General features: G+C 41.8%; 1 protein-coding gene across 1 annotated transcript in view; it reads left to right on the forward strand.

Moving 5' to 3' along the window:
* The window catches only part of MTHFD1L (methylenetetrahydrofolate dehydrogenase (NADP+ dependent) 1 like), a 253716-nt gene extending 235153 nt beyond the window's left edge, over positions 1 to 18563 (forward strand). The window contains exons 29-30 of the transcript XR_014065472.1: positions 17706 to 17811; positions 17959 to 18563. The gene's annotated coding sequence lies outside the window, so the exon portion shown is untranslated. The remainder of the gene's footprint in view (positions 1 to 17705; positions 17812 to 17958) is intronic.
* The last annotated feature ends 1323 nt before the right edge of the window (positions 18564 to 19886 follow it).

Raw genomic sequence — 19886 nt, forward strand, 5'->3', positions numbered from 1 at the left:
TGCACGTGTTGTCATGGATGACTGGGTTAGAGGGTGGATCTAGATGGCAATGTGGGGCTAGAGCAGTGGGGGCTGAAAGAAGGTAGTAGCAGTGTCAATGGAGCTATTTAGGACATTGACTCCTAAATCCTGGGAGTCACCTGATCACCTAGGAAATGTACTTTATTTATTTACTTTTATTTCGGCTATGCCACGTCTTCATTGTGGTGCCTGGGTTCTTCATTGCAGCATGCAGGTTTTCTCTACTTGAGGCACATGCAAGCTCTTTAGTTGTGGTTTCTCCTGTTTCAGAGCAGCATGTGGGATCTTAGATCCCCAACCAGGGATCAAACCCTCATCCCCTGCATTGGAAGGCGGATTCTTAACCATTGGAGCACCAGGGAAGTCCCAGGAAATGTACTTTAAAAGCAGATCTTCAGGCCGCCTCTAGATCTACTGACTCAGAGTCTCCAGAAATAGGACTTCAAATCTAAATTCATTTAACATTCAGCCAAGTTTGGGAACCACTGATACAGGCAGTACCATGGACCAAATTCCGGCGACTCACAGAAGACAGGGTGAGGGGAAAGAGCTATCTCAGCCCTGGACTTGATCTTCAAGGAAGACAATAAAGCCACATGAGGGAAGGATTCCCAGAGAAGGCAGAGAGTTATGTTGCTTTTGCACAAATTGGGTGTGGGGTGCCCACTTGGAACCAGACGAAAATGTCCCTTCAGCAGCTGGGATTCAGGTATGGTGCTTGCTAGAGACATCTGCCACTTATGATCTTGAGAATTTGACTTTGGTAGGGAAAAGATCGTGCTGCCATAATCACTGGTCTCTGTAGTTTAGCAGAAGCAGGTAAAACTTGCTTTTGCCTTTTATAATTGATTTAGCAAAAAAACCAGTATTGATAATCTAGGAGGAAGCAATACATTCAATGTGCTCTCTATAGTCTGGTAGTGAACTGGCATTTGCATAGTTGCTTATTTCTCACAGTTAAAAGCTTCAAAATAAATTAAAGGAAAGATATCTTTGCTAAAATAGGGACTTTATAAAAGATCGCTTTAAAACTCTAGTGAATATTACTAATTGACTTGAAACTCTATTTTTACAAATAAATCCTGGATGCATAAATTGATATTAAAACTCCACTTCGGCCACAAAAGGACAAAAACCATGTATGCAAAGACATATGACCTAGTCAATTTTCAAATTAACCTGAAATTATTATCTGAATTCAGATTTTGTAAATGTCATGGGTCCTTGCCCTGGGGCACAGATAGAAACCTGATGTACTAAATGACATGAAATAGAGAATGGTGTCATTTCTCTAGTGAATATGAACCAGCATTGGGACCCATCTGGATAATTTACATTAAAAATTGGACTTTCCTGTCCTGAATTATCTTTTACAGTGGACATCTGTAATACCGTCTGCTTGGTTCCATTCTCCAGTTGTCCATATCTGCATGGCTACTGCAGGATCTACCTTGTTTTTATCGAGACTCCATCCCACCAGTCAAAGTTCATTGGTCCATGGCAAGGCATCCCTGTCCCCATGGGCAGTTGGCTCTCTCCTGCAGGGTGTCTGACCCTGACATCCAGCCTTGAAGGCAGTCCTTTCTAGTGCTAGAGAGTTGAAGGGTAAAACTTAAGAACAGACAGCAGCCATGTTACCTACCATGGGAGCAATCTTCTCTTTGGAAAGAATGAAACCAAAAGTAGAGAATAAAAGAAATCCTGACCCACTCTAGCCCCTTGTTCCGGTAGCTTCTGAGACCTAACTAAAACTCTGACCTCTCTCAGTCTGGTTGCTTCAGTCTTCTTTTGTCTCTATAAGCCAAGAATTCCTTTCAGCCTAATCTAGAGGAAGATGGGTTTCTAGAGTAGAAGATAATAATGCACCATTTCATACAAGTTTACTCCCCAACTCAACCTCAGAGATGTTAACTTCCCTTAGAAACAAACAGCTGTAAAAGTTGGCGAGATGAGATGGCCTCTGTTATGGGTTGAATTGTATCCCCAAAAGATGCGAGATCAGCTGTGTTCAACTCTCTGCAATGGCTAAGGGCTGCAGCCCTCCAGGCTCCTCTGTCCATGGGATTCTCTAGGCAAGAATTCTGGAGTAGGTAGCTATTTCCTCCTCCAGGGGATATTTCTGACCCAGCGATCAAACCCACGTCTGACTTCTGCATTGCAGGCAGATTCCTCACCTCTGAGCCACCGAGGAATCCCCCAAAAGATATCAAGTCCTAACACACAGTATCTCAAAATTTGACCTTCTTTGGAAATAAGGTCATTGCAGATGTAATGAGTTAAGACGAAGTCATAGTGGAGTAAGAATAGACCCTTAATCCAACACAACTGACATATTTGGGCTTCCCAGGCAGCGCTAGTGGTAGAGAACCCACCTGCCGATGTAGGAGACCCAGGAGATGCAGGCTCAATTCTTGGGTTAAGAAGATCCCTAGGAAGGAAACGGCAACCCACTCCAGAATTCTTGCCTGGAGAATCCCACAGACAGAGGAGCCTTGTGGGCTACAGGCCATGGGGTCGCAAAGAGTTGGACATGACTAAAGCGACGGGGCACTAGCCTGAGCCAGATACACACAAGGGAGGAGATGGCCTGTGACCACAGAGGCAGAGAGCAGAGTGAGGCGCCTGCAAGTCAAAGAACGCCAAGGGCTGCTGCTGTCCCAGCAGGTAGAGGAGAGGCAAGGAAGGGTGCTCCCCTGTGGGTTTTGGAGAGAAGATACCCAGAATTGTAATTTCAGGTTTCTAAATTCCAGAACTGTGCAACAAACATTTCTGTCAAATCATCCAGTTTGTTTGGCAGCCCTAGGAAACTCGTAGTCTCCGAGATCCTTTCTGTCTAAATTCCGCTACTTCAGTTCTACTGTGAAGTTGAGAAGGGGCAAAAGGTACCAAGTTCGTTCTTTTTCCACATTCAGGAACTGAAGGCCTAAATCAATAGGGCTGGAGGGAAGCAATGTTGGGGGCAGGGGAGCAAAACTGTGAGATTATAGACTTTTCTTATAATGCTTTATACCTGGGAGGTGTCAAATAGAGCTTGTGTACTAACACATTGCTAGGGGGTACTTCACACAGTACCTGACATAGAGCAGACCCTCAAAAAAGATTATTCTCCTAGATACATATACTATACCAGCAACAGAAAAAGTACATTCAAAAGAGATTTCTACAAGCTTTACTTCCAACCCCATCCAACCCACAGCCCCAGGGATTCCACTCCTTCTTTGGATTTTTTGGCCAAAGTTTCAGGATACTAAGGCCTCCTCCTTAAGAAACATTTATTCAGAATGTCTCGCTTTACCCCCAACACAAATCCTTCTTTCTGTCTTAATCAGACGAAAAATTAATTGGCAATAAGTGAATAGATAGATAAAATCCTCTTTGGCCTCCATAGTTGCCATACCGCCCCACAAATGGGCAATTCTTCACATGTTTTCCAGTGTTGAGAGACCATGTGTGCTTGCAAGTAGGTTTTCACACAGCTACAAGTGAAAGTACAGTAGTTTATCTTCCTGTGAGCAATACCTCAAATTCATGCCTTCTCATTCACTCTAACATAAAAAGTTAATTGTATTTATACAGGATAAATCTGGGTGTTTCAGGAAACTTTAAATTGTGCATTCCAATTGAAAGTGGGCGTGTCAGAAATACAGGTCTCCAAAAAATGGAGGAACGGATGAGTAAAGGTGTCAAAAGCTTTTAAAATATTTTAAAATAAAATATAAAAATATTTCAAATATTTTCATTGAGATATGGAGTTTTACTTATACCAGAAAACTAACAAATGATTTAGCTGTGTTTTCATAGCATCAAAACAAACAAGCAAATAAGTGCACTTCTTGTTCTATGCTTGCTATTTGTTCCTTTAATAAATTTGTTCATTTAATAAATATTTAAAGAATGTATACAATATATAAAACACTGTGTTGTAATAGATATAAATTTAAGGTTCTTGCTCTCAGAGTGCTTATAATCTAATCTGAAATTTCAAGACAAGACTTGGGTAGGTAGAGACGATACAGAGCTTATTTGACTTACAATGGGGTTACATTCCCACAAGCCCACCATAATGTGATAATACCATTAAGTTGAAAATATATTTAATATACCTAATCTACTGAACAGAGCTCCTTTAGTGGTTCAGTGGTAAAGAATCTACCTGCAATACAGGAGACAGGGTTTGACCCCTGCATCAGGAAGATCCCCTGGAGAAGGAAATGGCAATCCACTCCAGTATTCTTGCCTGGAAAATCCCATGGACAGAGGAACCTGGCGGGCTACAGTCCATGGGATTGCATGAGAGTCAGACACAACGATAGTGACTAAACAACAACACACACTGAATATCATAGCTTAGAAACGTGCTCAGAACACTTCCATTAGCCTACAGTTGGACAAAATCATCTAACGCAAAGCCTATTTTATCATAAAGTGTTAAAAATATCTCATGCAATTTATGGAATGTTGTCCTACAAGGGAAAAGCAGCATGGCTGAATGGATACAGTTTGGTTCCAAATGGGTTGGCTGTTTCCCTTCGTGATCACCTGCCTGGCAGCTGTGGCCGCCACTGCCCAGCATCACAGAAAGGGATGTATCACACATCTCTAGATCAGGAAAAGATCTAAATTCAAAATTCAAAGTACAGTTTCTACTAAAGGCATATAGCTTTTGCATCCCTGTAAAGCTGAAAAATGGCAAGTAGAGCCAGGATAAGTTGGGGACTGTCTGTGTATCACTAAGTGCCAAAGCAGGGGAGGGCCTACCAGCAGCTCTGGAGAGGCTGGGCGAGGAGCAACAGACGGGCTTGAGCTGGACTGGGGGGATGCGCTCAGCTCACATCTGGAGGGGCACCCTCTTCAGGCCGGAAGAACAGTCCTAGCAAAGGCAGAGGCAAGATAGCACCGAGATTTTATGAGATAGCAGAAGCAAGACTTTTGAGATCTTAACATATTGACTGAATCAGTAATTCTTCAAATAGTGTTAAACCACAGGATCCTTTAACTGAATGAGTACTTGCTTAGTCGCTAAGTCGTGTCTGACTTTTTTGCAACCCCATGGACTGTAGCCTGCCAGGTTCCTCTGTCCACAGGATTCTCCAGGCAAGAATGCTGGAGTGGGCTGCCATTTCCATCTCCTTGTTATCAAATTAATGTATAGCATTCACGCCATTTCAACTCAAATCTCAATGGAAGTTTTGTACAACTTAATCCTTTTGTTTTTTCAGAAAGAAGAGTATAAAATTAGGGAAATAACCCTGACACTTAAAAATATATTGTAGAGCTATAATAATTTTCATTATATAGACTTTATAACACTACAATACTTTATAATACAAAGCTATTGGATTTTATAACATAGAAAGTATGATAATGGCATTCAACTAAACAGACTAAAAGAATATTACATAAAGTCCCAAGATAAACTTTATAAGAAATTTAAATTTGTGGTAAAAAGAAATTGTCCCAAAAATCAATGGGAAAGAGAAAGACAGGGTTTTCTTTGGGAGTAACTGGTAAGTCATCTGGGAAAAAAATCCTATTAGCTATGGTGTATACAAGTTTGCTCAAAAATAAATTCCAGATGATTTAAGATTTTAATATATTTAAAATATAAAATAAAATAAAATAGAGTTAATTAGATAGCAAACATCTAGATAGAAAAATGACATTCTATACTGAGAAGCAGTTTTTAAAAAAATCAAAGGATGAACAGATTTTACAAGTTATAACGTTAAATTGCTCTGAAAAGTGAAAAAGTGAAAGTCACTCAGTTGTGTCTGACTCTTTGCGACTGGATAGTCCATGGAATTCTCCAGGCCAGAAAACTGGAGTGGGTAGCTGTTGCCTTCTCCAGGGGATCTTTCCAACCCAGGGATCGAGCCCAGGTCTCCTGCATTGCAGGTGGATTCTTTACCAGCTGAGCCACAAGGGAAGCCCCATAAATAGGTCAAAAATAAAACCAAGAACAAAAAATAAAACACCAAAAGGCTGAAAACCATAAGTAACAAATTTGACACAAAGTTAATAGCTGTTTTATACAAGTTCATAAGTAGATAAGAAAAATCACTAACACATTACCCCTAAAAATAAAGAGACAATCCAGAAAATAAAATTAGTAAGCACATATGTGAAAAGATAATCAAACATATTAGTAGTCAACACACATAAACTTAATCTTTTTCTTTCTAGTCAATTAACCTTTTTATAAAAATTAATATGAAGCTCCGTCTATCTGAAAATTAAAATAAAATAATGCTAAAACTTGAGAATAGCTTGATGCACAAATTCAGACATAAATTGAAGAAAGTGGGGAAAACCACTAGACCATTCAGGTACGACCTAAATCAAAACCCTTATGATTATACAGTGGAAGTGACAAATAGATTTAAGGGACTAGATCTGATAGAGTGCCTGACGAACTATGGACAGAGGTTTGTAACACTATACAGGAGACAGGGATCAAGACCATCCTGAAGAAAAAGAAATGTAAAAAGCAAAATGGCTGTCTGAGGAGGCCTAAAAAATAGCCGTGAAAAGAAGAGAAGCGAAAAGCAAAGGAGAAAAGGAAAGATATACCCATTTGAATGCAGAGTTCCAAAGAATAGCAAGGAGAGATAAGAAAGCCTTCCTCATCAATCAATGCAAAGAAATAGAGGAAAACAACAGAATGGGAAAGACTAGAGATCTCTTCAAGAGAATTAGAGATACCAAGGGAACATTTCATGCAAAGATGGGCTCAATAAAGGACAGAAATGGTATGGACCTGACAGAAGCAGAGGATATTAAGAAGAGGTGGCAAGAATACACAGAAGAACTGTACAAAAAAGATCTTCACGACCCGGTTAATCACAATGATGTGATCACTCACCTAGAGCCAGACATCCTGGAATGTGAAGTCAAGTCGGCCTTAGGAAGCATCACTGCGAACAAAGCTGGTGGAGGTGATGGAATTCCAGTTGAGCTATTTCAAATCCTAAAAGACGATGCTGTGAAAGTGCTGCAGTCAATATGCCAGCAAATATGGAAAACTCAGCAGTGGCCACAGGACTGGAAAAGGTCAGTTTTCATTCCAATTTCAAAGAAAGGCAATGCCAAAGAATGCTCAAACTACCGCACAATTGCACTCATCTCACATGCTAGTAAAGTAATGCTCAAAATTCTCCAAGCCAGGCTTCAGCAATACGTGAACCGTGAACTTCCAGATGTTCAAGCTGGTTTTAGAAAAGGCAGAGGAATCAGAGATCAAATTGCCAACATCCACTGGATCATCGCAAAAGCAAGAGAGTTCCAGAAAAACATCTATCTCTGCTTTATTGACTATGCCAAAGCCTTTGATTGTGTGGATCACAATAAACTGTGGAAAATTCTGAAAGAGATGGGAATACCAGACCACCTGACCTGCCTCTTGAGAAACCTGTATGCAGGTCAGGAAGCAACAGTTAGAACTGGACGTGGAACAACAGACTGGTTCCAAATAGGAAAAGGAGTACGTTAAGGCTGTATATTGTCACCCTGCTTATTTAACTTCTATGCAGAGTACATCATGAGAAATGCTAGGCTGGAGAAAGCACAAGCTGGAATCAAGATTGCCAGGAGAAATATCAATAACCTCAGATATGCAGATGACACCACCCTTATGGCAGAAAGTGAAGAAGAACTAAAGAACCTCTTGATGAAAGTGAAAGAGGAGAGTGAAAAAGTTGGCTTAAAGCTTAACATTCAGAAAACTAAGATCATGGCATCTGGTCCCATCACTTCATGAGAAATAAGTGGGGAAACAGTGGCTGACTTTATTTTTCTGGGCTCCAAAATCACTGCAGATGGTGACTGCAGCCATGAAATTAAAAGACACTTACTCCTTGGAAGGAAAGTTATGGCCAACCTAGATAGCATATTAAACAGCAGAGACATTACTTTGCCAACAAAGGTCCGTCTAGTCAAGGCTATGGTTTTTCCAGTGGTCATGTATGGATGTGAGAGTTGGACTGTGAAGAAGGCTGAGCCCCAAGGAATTGATGCTTTTGAACTGTGGTGTTGGAGAAGACCCTTGAGAGTCCCTTGTACTGCAAGGAGGTCCAACCAGTCCATCCTAAAGGAGATCAGTCCTGGGTGTTCATTGGAAGGACTGATGTTGAACATGAAACTTCAATACTTTGGCCACCTGATGGGAAGAGCTGACTCATTTGGAAAGACCCCGATGCTAGGAAAGATTGAGGACAGAAGGAGAAGGGGATGACAGAGGATGAGATGGTTGGATGGCATCAGGGACTCAATGGACATGAGTTTGGGTAAACTCCAGGAGTTGGTGATGGACAGGGAGGTCTGGGGTGCTGCAGTTCATGGGGTTCAAAAGAGCTGGACAGGACTGAGCGACTGAACTGAACTTAACTGATGCACAAAGACATTCAAGGCAATATTATTTACAATAGCAAAAAAGATAATATGTAAATAAATGAATAAATTAACTCACAATAGAAGATTAAGTAAAACGGAATATACCAACTTGATACAGATTATGCATTCATTTAAATTGTTAAATTAAATTGTTAAATTTAAACTTTTAAGTATAACAAAAATATAGTTTTTGTTACTTATGTTTATAATATAATTTTTAACATTAAATTGTTAAATATAAAATTAAATTTATATACATTATATAAATTTAAATTTGTATAATGTATAAAACTGGGCTGTAAAGAAGGCAGAATGCCAAAAAATTGATGCCTTCAAACTGTGGTGCTGGAGAAGACTCCTGAAAGTCCATTGGACAGCAAGGAGATGAAACCAGTGAATCTTAAGGGAGATCAACCCTGAATATTCACTGGAAGGACTGATGCTGAACTTTCAGTATTTTAGTCATCTGATGCGAACAGACGACTCATTGGAAAAGACCCTGATGCTGGGAAAGATTGAGGGCAGAAGAAGAAAACAGCTTCACAGGATGAGATGCCTGGACAGCATCACCGATCCAATGAACATGAACTTGGGCAAACTCCAGGAGGTGGTGAGGGACAGGGAGGCCTGGTGTGCTGCAGTCCATGGGATTGCAAAGAGTTGGACATGACTGGGAGACAGAACATATAATGTAATAAAAATGTGATAAGCTCCTTTTGGGCTTCTCAGGTGGCTCAGTGGTAAAGAATCTACCCATCAATATAGGAGACGCAGGTTTGATCCCTGGATCAGGAAGACCCCCTGGAGAAGGAAATGGCAAACTACTCCTATATCCTTGCCTGGGAAATCCCACGGACAGAGGACCCTGGTGGGCTACAGTCTACTTGGTTGCAAAAGAGGCAACACAACTTAGTGACTAAACAACACAACAATAAAAACGTAGTAAATAATGATTTTATATTTAGTGGCAGCAAAGTTAATGGTTTATAATCCTAGCATATTCCTTAACACAGTGCCTAATCCACAGTAGGAATTCAACACAAATTTGGTAAATGAATGAAAACTGTAAATGGTATGATTTCTGGCTATGTGAAATAAAAACCTACTTAGAAAAACAAAAAAGAAAAGTAATATAAATAATGGTAGGAGCATTGCCTCTTTTCTCTATAAGAAGAGAAGAGGTGATGTCCCCAAACTGCATGAGATATACTTATATTGTTTATCAAACTTCAGATTTAACTGAATATCCTGCATTTCAATTTGCTAAATCTGGCAGCCCTAGGAGACATCATATTTCATATCTTTAGTTACTTTTTTTAGAGTTAATTTTTAAAGTCTGTTGAACAGAGCAGTCCTTTTGATGAACACTTAATTGAAAGTAGGTGGTTATTCTTTTCTCATATATCATATGTGTGTATGCACATTTTTCTGCATAGAAAAGTATAAAGAGAGAAAAAAAATCACCCCAAATTTCACAATGTAGTGATAATCTTCACTTATATTTAAGACATTCTATGCACATATGTTCATACAGATTTACATATGTAATTTTACATACATATAGAATCATACTATATATGCTTTCCTGTTATCCTGCTTTTTTGCTGTTTATGCTTTTCTTGACTGCCAATTTCACTGCCTATCCAAAGGTCTGACTTCCATAAATTCTCATTTACTTACCATTCCCAGGGGGCTGCTGTACATGGGCTACATATGCAGATGATTAACTAGTAGTTTGTTATCTTTATGGCAAGCCACACTGTGCAGGCTTATAGAGAGGCCCCACTTGAGAGGGCAAGTCCAGAACTTATTATCTAAGCCCTCGAGGAGTCATGAAAAAAGACACAGTTTTGTGAGAAACACATTCACAATGATTGGCATTTACTAAGCTTTACCTCATCTCTCTTTACTAATTTTAATCTAGAAACTTACTAAATAGCTATGAAAACATAAGACAATGAAGATGGATATTTGGGAGAGTTGTTTATGACCCAGTGTGATCCTAACAGCTGAGTTCAATGTTATTGAATAACTATGACCAGCAAGACCCAAGGGTTAGTCACTCAAGGATTATGAAGGCCAAGAAAATTCGCTCCTACCCAGGAGGAAGCTTAAAATTACCCAACAGGAAATGAAATAGACATCCATCCATGATTCTACCACTCAGAAATACTACTGTTCACATTTTACTGTATGTCTTTCCATATGCAATAGTTATAATAGTTAACTCTACTGGAGCGCTTATTGTGTGCCAGCATTGTTCTAAGAGTTTCGCTATTCACTCATTTAATTTTCCTTTTTTTTTTTTTTTGCTGTGCTGTGTCTTCGTTGCTGTGCACGGGCTTTTCTGTAGTTGCAGCAAGTGGGGGCTGCTCTCTAGTCGAGGTATGCAGGCTTCTCATTGCAGCAGCCTGTGGAGCACAGGCTGTAGGGTGCACAATTCAGTTCAGTTTCAGTTCGGTCACTCAGTCGTGTCTGATTCTTTGCAACCCCATGGACTGCAGCATGCCAGGCCTCCCTGTCCATCACCAACTCCTGGAGTTTACTCAAACTCACATCCATTGAGCCAGTGATGTCATCCAGCCATCTCATCCTCTATCATCCCCTTCTCCTCTCACCTTCAATCTTTCCCAGCATCAGGGTCTTTTCCAATGAGTCAGTTCTTTGCATCAGGTGGCCAAAGTGTTGGAGTTTCAGCTTCAGCATCAGTCCTTCCAATGAATATTCAGAACTTATTTCCTTTAGGATGGACTGGGTGGATCTCCTTGCAGTCCAAGGGACTCTCAAGGGTCTTCTCCAACACCACAGTTCAAAAGCATCAATTCTTCAATGCTCAGCTTTCTTTATAGTCCAACTCTCACATCCATACATGACTACTGGAAAAACCATAGCTTTGACTAGACAGACCTTTGTTGGCAAAGTAATGTCTCTGCTTTTTAATATGCTGTCTAAAGTGCACAGGCTTCAGTAGTTTTGGTGTCTGGGCTTAGTTGCCCCAAGGCATGTGGAATCTTCCCAGCCAGGGGTGGAGCCACTGTCCCCTGCACTATAAGGTGGATTCTTAACCAGTGGACCATCAGGGAAGCCCTTCACTCATTTAATCTTCAAGACACTATTCCTACGATGCAAATGAAGAAAACTACAGCAAAGATTGTTGAACCTGCCTGAAATTACATGGCTAGAAAGTGGCAGGACCAGGATTCAAAGTGTGTCCCTCAATAGATCATGATAGATAAATAGGTCAGATCATGTTTTGGAAAACAGATTTTGAAACAAATTGTATATGACATTTATTATGTGCCAATCTGCCAGCAATGCGGGAGACCTGGGTTCAATCCCTGGGCTGGGAAGATCCCCTGGAGAAGGAAAGGCTACCCACTCCAGTATGGCCTGGATAATTCAACGGTCTGTATAGTCCACGGCGTCGCAAAGAGTCGGACATGACTGAGTGACTTCCACCTCACTTCATTTCAATCATGCTTTTACATACATTGATTCTACATATGTTGATTCATTTTATATATAATGTTTCCCATATGTTGATTTATTTTATCCATCAAGTCAGCACATTTTCTTCATCCAGACATTTTGAGGAATGGCAAGTGACAGAATGCCAAGGGAACCTGGGGCTGCCCTGAATTTCATTAGAGCTTCTATCAGTAAGTTCAGAGAGTTCTGCCTCACCTGAAAAGCAAAGCTGCTTCAGTGGAGCTATTTGAGTCTGCTTTCTCAGGCTAGAATTTCCTGATTATATCTGAATGAGTTTATTTCTGAACCCATCGCCAAGAAGGCTCCTGCACAACTGATAAATGCCCACAGCTCAGGTGAGTGATAATCCTAGACCTTTAGATACAGCGTTTCATCCAGAGATCTGAAAAATGTGAAAAATTTTGCTCCAAGCCATGAGGTAGTTTCATGTTAGCCGACTCTCAGTTGTTGATGAGCCGAGACCCTTTGAAAACAAGATCATCAGCCTCCGGAGAAATGAGCACGCTCTCAGAGAAGAACTGACAGGCGAGGGGGCACTGTCTTGACCACAGGAATCCAACTACATCAGCAGTCTTGACTGAGGCTCCACCACACAGTCCATTGTGCCAGGGCACAACTTTAATTTCCTCTCATCCTTTTCCTTCCTCTTGGGCAAAATGAATCATAAAGTTTATATTCACTGTAGTATATACATTTTAAATACACTCCATAAAGCCATAGGAGTAATGAATTCAAGATGCCCACATCATAGAAATTCTGCATACAAGCTGTGTTTTATGATTTGAATCCAGGCTTCCTAGGATTTTCAATAGGAGCAGACATTGGACTCCCAGGGACAAGAAGGACAATGATAGGGAGCTTCAAATGACTGCTAAATTTCGAACACTGAGGTCCCATAGCCTGAAGGTGCCAGAAGGTAAGTGACAAAGCAGCGTGTTTGTGCTTTGAGGTGATGGGTCCAGGTTGAGATGCTCAGGTAGGAGGGACTCTTGAACTTGCTGCACCCCTGCCCCTGGCCTCCCTGTGCCCTGGGCATTGTGACTAGTCCTCTGAGCATGTGGCCCTGTGCATGTTTTTTGGCTTCTGGGAAAGCCCCACCTTGCAGGTGCCAGAGAAACACATTCTTCAGAGGGGACAGACTGGCCAGAAGTCCTGCTCATTATTGAAGAAAGAGAAGCGCCTTTGGGAAGAATTCCAGCGTGCAAAGGTGCTTTCAAAACGCAGTGAGCTCAGATTTCTTACCGCAACTGACCATCTCGACCCTCACCCATGCCCCCAGTTGTTCCTCTGGGAAAATTTCCCAACCAGGCAGGCTGGGACCGGTCACTGTGAACCCAGAGCACCAGCCCTCAGAGCTCCTTTGCTCGCACCAAAGTGGGGTTCATTTATTCTGTTTCAAGCAGCAGGACCGTCTCCAGTCTAGGGGAGCCGTTAGGAAGTAGGGGCAGGGTGGGGTCACATTTTCAGCCTGGCTCATGCTCTGCAGTTTTCTCATGAATGCAGGCCAATTGTGCACAAATGTGGCCAGGACACATGCGGAATATTCACATGAAATGTAAAGATCTCTTGTTCTCTGTAACATTAGCCGAGGTTTCAAAACAGAGAATCCAGGCTGGAACCGCCGGGCCAGCAGCGGGAGGCAGGCTGTCTTAGAAGCAGATGGAACAAAAGATTGGGTTCCCAAGTTCCTAGGGTGAGGCAGAGGGCAAGATGTCAACCCAGGACCACCCAGGGAAAATTGAATACAGATCAACCCTTGATGGCTTATGTTAACAGAGGGGAGATGGAGTTTTGATTTGGGGAAAAGCAACATGGTAAGCTGTACCCAGAATCGCTGTTTACAACACGCCTGCTCCACTGCAAAGGAGCCACAAACGCAAGTGGATGGAGGCTTCTGTCTCTTCCTTCCATCACCCAGCCTGTCCTCCGAGGGCTGGAGAACAGGGTGTAACACCAAAAGGAGGAGCCTCGGGATTTCCTAGCCTTTGGACAAACAGGAGAAAATGGGTCCTACAGGGGTCAGCTCCTCTTTCTCAGCTTCAGGTTGGGGCCAGAGGCCACCCCGACTCCGTCTAGGAATGAGGCCCACCCACCTCCATCAGCTGCCCTCCCACCCAACCTACCTGCTGCTACAGCCGTGTCACCCTGGGCTCTTATTTACCTGGGGTTTCAAATGGAATCAACCTTTTAAACTCTACTCTTAACCCCAATCCTTTGTCAGCTGTTATTTTTTAAAATTTAGATATTATGAAAAATGTCAAACCTACTCAGTAGAGAGTACATTGCAACAAACCCCAGATTAGTAATTATCAGGATCTGTACGTTTCCTCATCTAGACCGTTTTTCCTGGGTTTGTTTTGCTTTTGTATTGTTTTCTTTACATCAAATCCTTTTGGCTCTTCATACTCCAGGAAATATCTTTCAAAATACAGACATTCTGTACATAACTACACCATTGTCACTCTTAAAAAAAATTAACATTAATTCTTCAGTATCATCAGAATCACAGTTCATGTAGATTTCCCTTGTTCCACAAAACTATCTTTTCTGTTACTTTGTTTTGAGTCAGTAGCCAAAAAAGAGCCAAATAGTTCATCTGATTGTTATGCCTCTGAAGACTCTTTTGATCTATAGCAGCTCCTCTCTCCTTTTTCTTTCTTTTTAAATATGTATTTATTTATCTGGCTGTGCTGAGTCTTAGTTGTACCTCAGTCCCCTGACCAGGAATCAAACCCACATCCCTTGCATTGGAAGGCAGCTTCTTAACCACTGGACCACCAGGGAAGTCCCATCCCTTGATTTTTCCTTAAATGACATTGCTGCAGAAATCAGGAGAGCTGGCCATCAGCCTGAATCCTTTGGTCTACCTCTGTGATCTCCATCCATAACTTCTACCTCTGACAGGTGGTTGGACTTGAACAAGACGTTATTAGTACCGTGTGCAGACACAGCTTCTCCAGTTGAGAAACTTGGCAAATCTGGCCCCAACTTACCTTTTCCAATATATGTCCCAAAATAACCCATATGTAGACCTTCCAATCTAACCAAGCAGGATTATTTAACATTTCTCGCCCACCCTTTACATTTTCCCACCTCTTTTCCTCTGTTTTTCCCATTTTCCTTACTTAAGAGCTACTTAGCACTTGCTTATGTGAATATATGATGGTTTATTATGGCAAGGCCTTCAAATTTCACACTTTTGGAACTCATCCTTGGATCAGAAGCAGAATTTCAATTCATTCTGCTCTCCCACCACCCACACTCTTAAACCAAATCCAGAGCTCTTGCTGCTCATCGCCTCCGTTTTCCCCCTTACTGGCTGCTCTAGGCCTTACTCCCTTCTCCTCCCAGCACCATTTTGCTTGTTGCTGTCTAGCCCTCAGCTCCAGAGCCTCTAGTCCATCTGTTCCACGCAGTATACAAATCCAGGATCTATTCACCCGTCTATCTTCTCTGCTCCTACTACAGGCTGCTTCGAGGAAAGAGAGAAGTGCACAGATGGCTGCCACTGGAAGTTCATAGTTGCTGGTCCCAGCTAGGCCTCGCTATTCCCCATTGATCCTATGACTTGTCCCTAGTCACCTCTTTTTGTCCCTTCCCTCATTAGCTCCTCCTTAGCAATGTACAGAGAGGCTGTTGTTGTTACTCAGTCGCTACGTCGTGTCCAACTCTGCAACCCCACGGACTGTAGCACGCCAGGCTTCCCTGTGCTTCACTATCTCCCAGAGCTAACTTGAACTCATGTCCATTGAGTCAGTGATGCCATCCAACCATCTCACCCTCTGTCACCCCCTTCTCCTTTGGCCTTCAATCTTTCCCAGCATCAAGGGCTTTTCCAATGAGTTGCCTCTTTGCATCAGATGGCCAAAGTGTTGGAGGTTCAGCTTCAGTCCTTACAATAAATATTCAGGGTACTGGTCAGGTATTCATACAAAGTCCCCCTATTGTAATTTTTCTGATGTTTTTCTTAGGATTAAACTGGGGTTATGCATCTTGGGGGAGGAAGATCAGAGCAATAAAGTGGCGGGGTTTTTTTTTTATCACATCCTAGCAGGAGTACATACTATCAACATAACTTACTGCTGTTGATGTTGACCTTGATCATTCAGCTGCAGTGATATGTGTCAGGTTTCTCTAAAACCACTCCCTACCCCTTTACTCTTGGGAGGAAGCCGTGATCATGCAGCCAATGGTAAAAGTTACATCCTACCTCCTTGAAGGCAGAATTTCTGCATAAATTATTTGGAATTTTTCTGCAGTGGAAATTTGTCTCTTCTTCCTGTTTATTTATTAACTTACTTATATCGGTATGGACTCATGGATGTTTATGTCGTACTCTAGGTTATAATTCCAACAGTATTTTATTTATTTTATAACTCAGGTTGTTCAAGTTTTGGAAACTCTTCCCATTGGCTCTTCTGTCCCTTTGATGTTAAGTGTTGACGAATACCATCAAATTATCTTCCATAAATGTTTTACTCATGTATATTCCCACCGGTAATACATGTGATAGTGTGTTTTTCCTGATCCCTTGCCAACACAACAGTTGCCAGATTTTATACCTCTGTCAGTCAAAGGTAAGCCATGCCATCTTATCCTAGTTTCCCATGTATATCTCACATTATGAATCAGGTAAAGCATAGTTTCACGGTTAAGAATCCTGTGCATTTCCTTTTCTGGGGCTTGTCTCTTAATAGCCCTTGCAACCTTTTCACTGGGAAGTTAAGTCTTTTGCATTGATTTATAGAGATTCTTTATACATGAAGGAAATTGTGCCCTTGCCTATCTGCTTTCCCTACTCAAGTATTGATCTTTGGAGTCAAGAACTGTTCCACACATGTTTTTGGTCTCAGCCAAAGCAGAGAGCCCGGCAGGTGTGATCTATGATCAAGAAATATTCCTCTTTGAAAAGCTCTCACATATTTGGGTTTCCATTGTTAAGGAAAACAAAGCTGTACACACTTTCCCATTTGGACACCAAAGGAAAAGGAAATATTGGGCCTTGGGCTTTTGAGGAGAGCAGAAGGCAGAACTCAATGCCTATACCCTAGGGTGGTTATTGGTTCTTGGTGGGAGTGTAATTTTAAAAAGCATCTTTGACATATCACTTGCTTTTCTTTCTCCTTATACACACTAAAGAAGGAAAGTGCAAAGAAAGGTTGTTTTCTTGGTGAATAGATAAGTTTTAGGAGCTTCCCTGGTGGCTCAGACAGTAAAGAATTCACCTGCAACATGGGAGACCTGGGTTTGATCCCTGGGTTGGGAAGATCCCCTGGAGGAGGGCATGGCTACCCATTCCAGTATTCTTGCCTGGAGAATCCCATGGACAGAGGAGCCTGGTGGGCTACAGTCCATGGAGTCGCAAAGAGTCGGACACGACTGAGTGACTAAGCACAGCACATTTAAGTTTTAGATAAAACAAAGTATAGAAACTGCTCTAGGCCGAATTATAATCCTTTGTTCTTTTCTCTTTCCTTTTGTTTTAGATTTTCTTATAAGTGGACCATTTTTAAAGTCCTTATTGAGTTTGTTACAATACTGTTTCTGCTTTATGCTTTGGTTTTTTTGGCCACAAGGCATGTGGGATCTCAGCTCCCTGACCAGGTATCGAACCCACACCCTCTGCAACGGAAGGCAAAATCCTAACCACTGGACCACCAGGGAATTCTTTTTTTCCCCTTTCTTAGTGGTTCTTAATCTTTTGTGGTTACAACCCCTTAGAAAATTTGATGAGAATTGTAAACCTTCTCTCCAGAAATGTTTGCATGAAATGAAAAAGTTCACAAGCAATTTCTTGGAGTTTGCAGGAACTCTGAAGCCCACCCATAGATCATCTGAATAAGGATTACTAATTTGCGGAAATGGACAAAGAGTTTGTGGAAAGCCTGCTGCTCACTTCCTGTACAGCTTTGGGTGAGTTTTGTATCAATAATAAGATTGATAGCAATAATGTTATGGTTTCATAGGACTGTTGTGAGAATCAAATGAGACCATACACACAGACGCCAGTGCCTGGTCAGGAGGCCACTAACTTCATGACTACCATCTGTGAATTTCTAGGTCAGCAAGAAAAGAGATGACTACAGTTCACAAGCACATCTTCAAAGAATCTCAGTCTAGGAAAATCATCATGATGCATGTGGACCACACTCACCAACTACTGCAAATTGCCTGTCATATTTAGCCCAAGGGGATTTATCTCTTCTTTACTCTTTGGTAGGACCCAGGCAGACATGATCATTTCTTTGCCAGAGCCATATTTCAGATTTTGGTATTCACTGTTCATCTCTGCTGTCTAGTTGGTAGTCAAGTTTCCTTGAAAAAGAGACCTTTCCAAGCCAATCCTGAGATGATTTTCTTCAGCAGTTTCCTAAACAGGTTGGTGAGATACAACCAGACAAGATGATTTCAAATTCCTTTGACACCACCCACCCGGCAGAGCATCTGAAAATGGGGTTTTTGAGCCAGAATGCTATAGAATAATCTTCCTTGTGGGCGTCATTAGAGAGAACCTTCTAGACACAGAGGTTCAGCAGACCATCCATGCTGCCTGCTCTACTTCACCAAGGCAAAGTGTGCATAAATTCAAAGGCCATTGCATAAATATTAATATATATTCTATCTATTGTAGGCCTGCCCCTCCAAGACCCTGAGACATTCTGCTTCCCTTGGCGGTTGAATCCAACAGAGATGTGGGGGTCAGCACAGTGCCAGATTACCAAAGCTTAGGGCAATCAGCCATGCACTTCCTTTTTAAAAATATTTTATTTATTTATTTATTTTAACTGTGTCTGATCTTAGTTGCGGCAAATGGGATCTGGTTCCTGGACCAGAGATTAAACCTGGGCCCCCTGAATTGGGAGTGCAGAATCTTAACTGCCGGACCACCAGGGAAGTCCCTATGAGCTATGCATTTGTTAAAGCGAGAATTATTCATTCATTTATGTCCAGATTTTTATTAAGCATCTCAAATTCCAGGCAGGCTCTAGTCACCGAGTAAACAAGACAGATGACATCCTCTGTCTCATGGAAATTACATTCTAACTGGAGAAAACAGAAAATCTAAAAAACCAACCAAAAAAATACTCCAGTTCAGTTCAGTCTCTCAGTAGTGTCCGACTCTTTGCGACCCCAAGAACCGTAGCACGCGAGGCTTCCCTGTCCATCACCAACTCCTAGAGTCCACCCAAACCCATGTCCATTGCGTCGGTGATATCATCCCACCATCTCATCCTCTGTTGTCCCCTTCTCCTCCTGCCCTCAATCCTTCCTAGCTTCAGGGTCTTTCCAAATGAGTCAGCTCTTCGCATCAGGTGGCCAAAGTATTGGAGTTGCAGCTTCAACATCAGTCCTTCCAATGAACACCCAGGACTGATCTCCTTTAGGATGGACTGGTTGTATCTCCTTGCAGTCCAAGGGACTCTCAAGAGTCTTCTCCAACACCACAGTTCAAAAGCATCAATTCCTCGGGGCTCAGCTTTCTTTATAGTCCAACTCTCACATCCATACATGACCACTGGAAAAACCATAGCCTGACTAGATGGACCTTTGTTGGCAAAGTAATGTCTCTGCTTTTTAATATGCTGTCTAGGTTGGTCATAACTTTCCTTCCAAGGAGTAAGCGTCTTTTAATTTCATGGCTGCAATCACCATCTGCAGTGATTTTGCAGCCCAGAAAAATAAAGTCTGACACTGTTTCCCCATCTACTTCCCATGAAGTGATGGGACCAGATGCCATGATCTTAGTTTTCTGAATGTTGAGCTTTAAGCCAACTTTTTCACTCTCCTCTTTCACTTTCATTAAGAGACTCTTCAGTTCTTCTTCACTTTCTACCATAAGGGTGGTGTCATCTGCATATCTGAGGTTATTGATATTTCTCCTGGCAATCTTGATTCCAGCTTGTGCTTTCTCCATCCTAGCATTTCTCATGATGTACTCTGCATAGAAGTTAAATAAGCAGGGTGACAATATACAGCCTTAACGTACT

This window comes from Giraffa tippelskirchi, chromosome 9, assembly GCF_054371585.1.
Source record: "Giraffa tippelskirchi isolate mGirTip1 chromosome 9, T2T-mGirTip1v1.2.pri, whole genome shotgun sequence".
NCBI lineage: Eukaryota > Metazoa > Chordata > Mammalia > Artiodactyla > Giraffidae > Giraffa > Giraffa tippelskirchi.